Below are 6,644 nucleotides of genomic sequence, written 5' to 3'. Positions count from 1 at the left end.
CTCTTTAGGTTCCTATTGCCCTTGTACTCTCTTCCCCACTTTTCTGATGCCAAGAATTGATCAATCCAAAGACTTCTCACATTTGTTGCCTTATCATATCAGCATAACAAGTCAATTATAGGCCAATGTCTTTTTTTTCTATTTTAGAAATGAGGACACAGAAGTCTAGGAACTTGATATGACTGATATAACTTTTTAGGTTTAACAGGGTGTCATGGCTCTGGTCCAAACCTCACTAATTACTTGCTGTGGACCTCAGGTAAATGTCTTCCCATCCCTGTTCCACAATTTACTCATACACTCAGTGAGGTGATTGGATGAAATAATCCTTTTGTTTCTAGTGGAGCAAGACCTGATTTTCTCCTGGATCACTCCTTGAATTTTCCCTGATGCCTCTTCTTCTTCTTCTTTTTCTTTTAAATAAATTTATTTTTTATTGGTGTTCAATTGGCCAACATATAGAATAACACCCAGTGCTCATGCCGTCAAGTGCCTACCTCAGTGCCCATCACCCAGTCACCCCCACCCCCCGCCCACCTCCCCTTCCACCACCCCCAGTTCGTTTCCCAGAGTTAGGAGTCTTTCATGTTCTGTCTCCTTTTCTGATATTTCCCACTCATTTTTTTCTCCTTTCCCCTTTATTCCCTTTCACTATTTTTTATATTCCCCAAATGAATGAGACCATATAATGTTTGCCCTTCTCAGATTGACTTATTTCACTCAGCCTAATACCCTCCAGTTCCATCCACGTCGAAGCAAATGGTAGGTATTTGTCATTTCTAATGGCTGAGCAATATTCCATTGTATACATAAACCACATCTTCTTTATCTATTCATCTTTCGATGGACACCCGAGGCTCCTTCCACAGTTTGGCTATTGTGGACATTGCTCCTATAAACATCGGGGTGCAGGTGTCCCGGCGTTTCATTGCCTGATGCCTCTCTTAACAAATGGATAGTCTGAGAGAGTTCAGTGAATATACTCCCTAATTTGCCCTTCTATTTCCTTGCCCTTATTCTTTATCTAGCTCCATGGGGTTAAGCATTAAGTAGTACAGGACACTTACTTTGTTGCATTAAAGGTATGATTTTGAGACAAAAATGTCAAAGCAGAAAGGGCCAGAAAGATATTGGAGATATCTTATAGATAACTGGTTCTGAAATTGAAATGCACATATCTAAGTGATTTTTCCCACTGCACTAAAGGTACATGAAACATAGGGTCACTCTTTCCTGAAAATTTGACTTTACTAGAAGATTGGAAATATTATATTAAGGTAAAAACATATTTGTTATAGAATAGAATGCAAAAAATGGGATCTCTGGGTAGCTCAGCAGTTTGGCGCCTGCCTTCCGTCCAGGGCTGATCCTGGAGATAGGGGATCAAGTCCCACATTGGGCTCCCTGCATGGGGCCTGCTTCTCCCCTCTGCCTGTGTCTCTGCCTCTCTCTCTCTCTGTCTCTCTCTCTCTCTGTCTCTCATGAGTAAATAAATAAAAATAGAATGCAAAAAATACAGATGAACTTTTTTTAAAGATTTGATTTATTCATTCATGAGACACACACACACACACAGAGAGAGAGAGAGAGAGAGGCAGAGACACAGGCAGAGGGAGAAGCAGGCCCCATGCAGGGAGTCCGACGTGGGACCCGATCCCGGGTCTCTGGGATCACACCCCGGGCTGCAGGCGGCGCTGAACCGCTGCACCACCGGGGCTGCCCGACAGATGAACTTTTTAAGTTAAAACAAATTTACAAAGAATTTGTACTCTAACTTGGATTTGAAAAAGTCCAAAATGCAGTCTTCTAAATCATTATATTGCCGTTGGGAAAACGGATATTCAAATAGAGGAAGAGTCTTCTTCCTCAGATTCACAAGTCACAAAGAAATGACTTGAAACTAAATCTTCGGTCTCCTGAACAATTGAGGTTTCTTCCACCTAGTTACTACTGTCATATTAGGCACTAGAAGGCAGGAAAGAGCCAAGGAGGGGTTGAAGACTGTTCCGTGGTGGGTGAAAGAGCACCTCACTAATACGAACCAGTTGTTTTGCTTCTCAAGGCCTCAGTTTCTTCATCTGTAGGAAACTGATGGGAAATACAATGTAGGGATGATAATTCGGGCTCTGGTTTCAAAATGTTACTATCTGTCTGAACGTGGGCAAATTGTATAACCTCTCTGTGCCTCAATATCATGTAAAAATGAGGATAAATATAGCACCTAATTTAAGGGCTGTTGTGAGAACTTAATGAGTAAATAAAGGAAAAAAGCACTTAAAACAGTGCTAATTACTTAAATATTATTGTTAAAACTGGGAACCCACAGGGCACAGCTGCCTCCTTAAACATGTCTGTGGGGCCATAAACATAGAGAGCATAGTTCATAACCCACAGATCATGGCAAAGGTAGTCCAGATCTGCAATGTTGGAAATGGAATGTGTGACATGCTGAGAAGCTTTCAGAAAAAAAAATCCATACTGTCCACATATTGATATAGATTTCAGGCTTTGTATGCATTCCTGAAAGGGCCATAGTAGTATCTTATAGGGGCATTGAAATATGTGCTTATATTTTCTTTTTTTATAAATTTATTTTTTTATAAATTTATTTTTATTGGTGTTCACTTTGCCAACATATAGAATAACACCCAGTGCTCATCCCATCAAGTGCCCTCCTCATTGTCCGTCACCCAGTCACCCCCACCCCAGCCCATCTCCCCTTCTACCACCCCTACTTCATTTCCCAGAGTTAGGAGCCTCTCATGTTCTGTCTCCCTTTCTGATATTTCCAACTCATGTGCTTATATTTTCTTAAAAACACTAACTTCTATCAGGAAAAACATCTGATTCTTTGAATGCCAGACAGAGAAAAAAAAACATAGTAAAATAATTATTGGAAATAGTTTCAAATAGTGTGAAATGGATTGCTAGAGAAGCAGATTCTCAGACAAGGGATTTGTTACCTTTGGCAATGGAGAGACTTAGAGTAGTGGGGGAATTACTGAAGGCAGAGCCTGGGGCTCTGACCTTTCCTACACAGGCATTTGGGAGTTAGCTATCTGGTTGTCCCATTTATATGGCCTCACTAAAGCCCTTTGAAGATGTCCTTATTTCTCTGTGAGTGCTTGTTATAATTTTTGTCCCCTATTATAAGGCAAACTTTGAACAGGTCTTCCAAGCCATGGTCCCAAAGTCACCTTCAGGCCCAATAGGTCTCTGAATTATGACATTTACAGTTAAATAATCATTCACCAAGAATGTATCTTAATTTTAACATATTATTCCCCAATAGCCCTTTGAGACAATTATTTAAAAACTGTAACTCATGAGCCCTAAAGTATTCTATGGAAGTGCCTATGAAGCACCTGAAACGGATGATTCCCCACTTCATCCAGAACCCCTACACTTTAATCTGTTTTCTACAGATTTGTGGTAAAAAGTTATACTGTTAAAAACAAGATGAATCTTCGCCAATGACATGATACTCTACATAGAATACCCAAAAGACTCCACCCCAAGATTGCTAGAGCTCATACAGCAATTTGGCAGCGTGGCAAGATACAAAATCAATGCCCAGAAGTCAGTGGCATTTCTAGACAGTAACAATGAGACTGAAGAAAGAGAAATGAAGGAGTCAATTCCATTTACAATTGCACCCAAAAGCATAAGATACCTAGGAATAAACCTAACCAAAGAGGTAAAGGATCTATACCCTAAAAACTATAGAACACTTCTGAAAGACATTGAGGAAGACACAAAGAGATGGAAAAATATTTCATGCTCATGGATTGGAAGAATTAATATTGTGAAAATGTCAATGTTACCCGGGGCATTTTACACGTTTAATGCAATCGCTATCAAAATACCATGGACTTTCTTCAGAGAGTTAGAACAAATTATTTTAAGGTTTGTGTGGAGTCAGAAAAGACCCCGAATAGCCAGGGGAATTTTAAAAAAGAAAACCATATCTGGGGGCATCACAATGCCAGATTTCAGGTTGTACTACAAAGCTGTGGTCATCAAGACAGTGTGGTACTGGCACAAAAACAGACACATAGATCAATGGAACAGAATAGAAAACCCAGAAATGGACCCTGAACTTTATGGTCAACTAATATTTGATAAAGGAGGAAAGACTATCCACTGGAAGAAAGTATCTTCAATAAATGGTGCTGGGAAAATTGGACATCCACATGCAGAAGAATGAAACTAGACCACTCTCTTACACCATACACAAAGATAAACTCAAAATGGATGAAAGATCTAAATGTGAGACAAGAATCCATCAAAATCCTAGAGGAGAACACAGACAACACCCTTTTTGAACTCGGCCACAGTAACTTCTTGCAAGATACATCCACGAAGGCAAAAGAAACAAAAGCAAAAGTGAACTACTGGGACTTCATCAAGATAAGAAGCTTTTGCACAACAAAGGATACAGTCCACAAAAGTCAAAGACAACCTACAGAATGGGAGAAGATATTTGCAAATGACCTATCAGAAAAAGGGCTAGTATCCAAGATCTATAAAGAACGTATTAAACTCAACAGCAAAGAAACAAACAATCCAATCATGAAATGGGCAAAAAACATGAAGAGAAATCTCACAGAGGAAGACATAGACATGGCCAAGAAGCACATGAGAAAATTCTCTGCATCACTTGCCATCAGGGAAATACAAATCAAAACCACACTGAGATACCACCTCACACCAGTGAGAATGGGGAAAATTAACAAGGCAGGAAACAACAAATGTTGGAGAGGATACAGAGAAAAAGGAACCCTCTTACACTGTTGGTGGGAATGTGAACTGGTGCAGCCACTCTAGAAGACTGTGTGGAGGCTCCTCAAAGAGTTAAAAATAGACCTGCCCTACGACCCAGCAATTGCACTGTTGGGGATTTACCCCAAAGATTCAGGTGCAGTGAAATGCCAGGACACCTGCACCCCGATGTTTCTAGCAGCCATGTCCACAATAGCCAAACTGTGGAAGGAGCCTCGGTGCCCATCGAAAGATGAATGGATAAAGAAGATGTGGTTTATGTATACAATGGAATATTACTCAGCCATTAGAAATGACAAATACTCACCATTTGCTTCAACATGGATGGAACTGGAGGGTATTATGCTGTGTGAAATAAGTCAATCGGAGAAGGACAAACATTATATGTTCTCATTTATTTGGGGAATATGAATAATAGTGAAAGAGAATAGAAGGGAAGGGAGAAGAAATGGGTAGGAGATATCAGAAAGGGAGACAAAACATAAAGACTCCTAACTCTGGGAAGGGAACTAGGGGTGGTGGAAGGGGAGGAGGGCGGGGGGTGGGGGTGAATGGGTGACTTGCACTGAGGTGGGCACTTGACGGGATGAGCACTGGGTGTTATTCTGTATGTTGGCTAATTGAACACCAATAAAAAATAAATTTATTATTAAAAAAACAAGATGAAAATCTCTATAGTAAACTGCTTAAATTATTTTAATAATTCAGAAATGTCAACATGTTGGCAAACAAAGGATATTTCTTGTACTCCAACTAGTGTCAGATTGCAGGTCCTTATTTTTTTTAAGACTGTATCTATTTATTCATGAGAGATACAGAGAGAGAAGTGGAGACACAGGCAGAGGGAGAAGCCAGCCCCTCACAGGAAGCCTAACATGGGACTCAATCCCCAGACCTGGTATCACGCCCTGAGCCAAAGGCAGACCAGATGATCAACTGCTGAGCCACCCAGGTGTCCCTGCATGTCCTAATTTTTTTTTTTGCATGTCCTAATTTTTGAGGCAAAACTAAAAATACAACACAACACAACAAAAACAAACAAAAAGCATAATGCATGTAGACTTGATTCCTTCATTCAAGATGCTGAGGTTCATTTAAGAATGCAGTCAAACAGCTTGGAATCACATGAGCCTTTAATAGTTCAGAGCTAAACTACGTGGTTCAGATTTTAGGAATTCAGATGGTATAGACCTTGAGGAAGAAGAAGTGGAATTGTAGTTGACATCTAAAAGATGAAAAAACAAGCCAACTACAAGAAAGAAAATAGAGAGGTAAAAAGGTGAATCAAAGATTGAAGTAAGTATAGTATTGGGAATATAAGAGATTTGGGAAGAATGGATTCTGTAAGGAACTAGGCCTGAGGATCTTGGATGATTGATACAGGGGACCAGTGAAAGAGAAGGTCACTAGAGCCAGGATGGGGAGACCCTAGAATACCAAGCAGAGGAATTTGAACTTGATGTACATTTGAGCATATTCAGGATGGGTAGAAAAGGGAAGGGGACACTGAAGGAACTAGCACTAGAAGGAGGACTTAAGGAGTGATCCAGGTAAGGCCAACTGAAAGTTTGCCTTGGAGACAGAGTCTCACTTACCATTGCCCCTCAGCCTAGTGTTTGTCATTCTAGTCATTATTCTTTGTCTATTTCTTATTGTACATCTCTCCATATCTCATAGCACCTAATAAGATATTCTTCACATAGTAAATGTTCAGGAAATGTTTGTGGACACAAAATGAAAGCCATTTAAAAGGTAAAACCAAAAGCCTTTGGTGGCTAATAAATTTTGGGGGGAAAGTTGCAAGAAGTGGTCTAAGTGGTCTATGAACCATTGTCACTACCATCACTCCAGAGTTTTCCCAT

Source organism: Nyctereutes procyonoides, unplaced genomic scaffold (assembly GCF_905146905.1).
Source record: "Nyctereutes procyonoides isolate TBG_1078 unplaced genomic scaffold, NYPRO_anot_genome, whole genome shotgun sequence".
In the NCBI taxonomy this organism is placed as follows: Eukaryota; Metazoa; Chordata; class Mammalia; order Carnivora; family Canidae; genus Nyctereutes; species Nyctereutes procyonoides.
The sequence above is the reverse complement of the archived record's forward strand: the minus strand, read 5'-3'. Positions refer to the sequence as shown.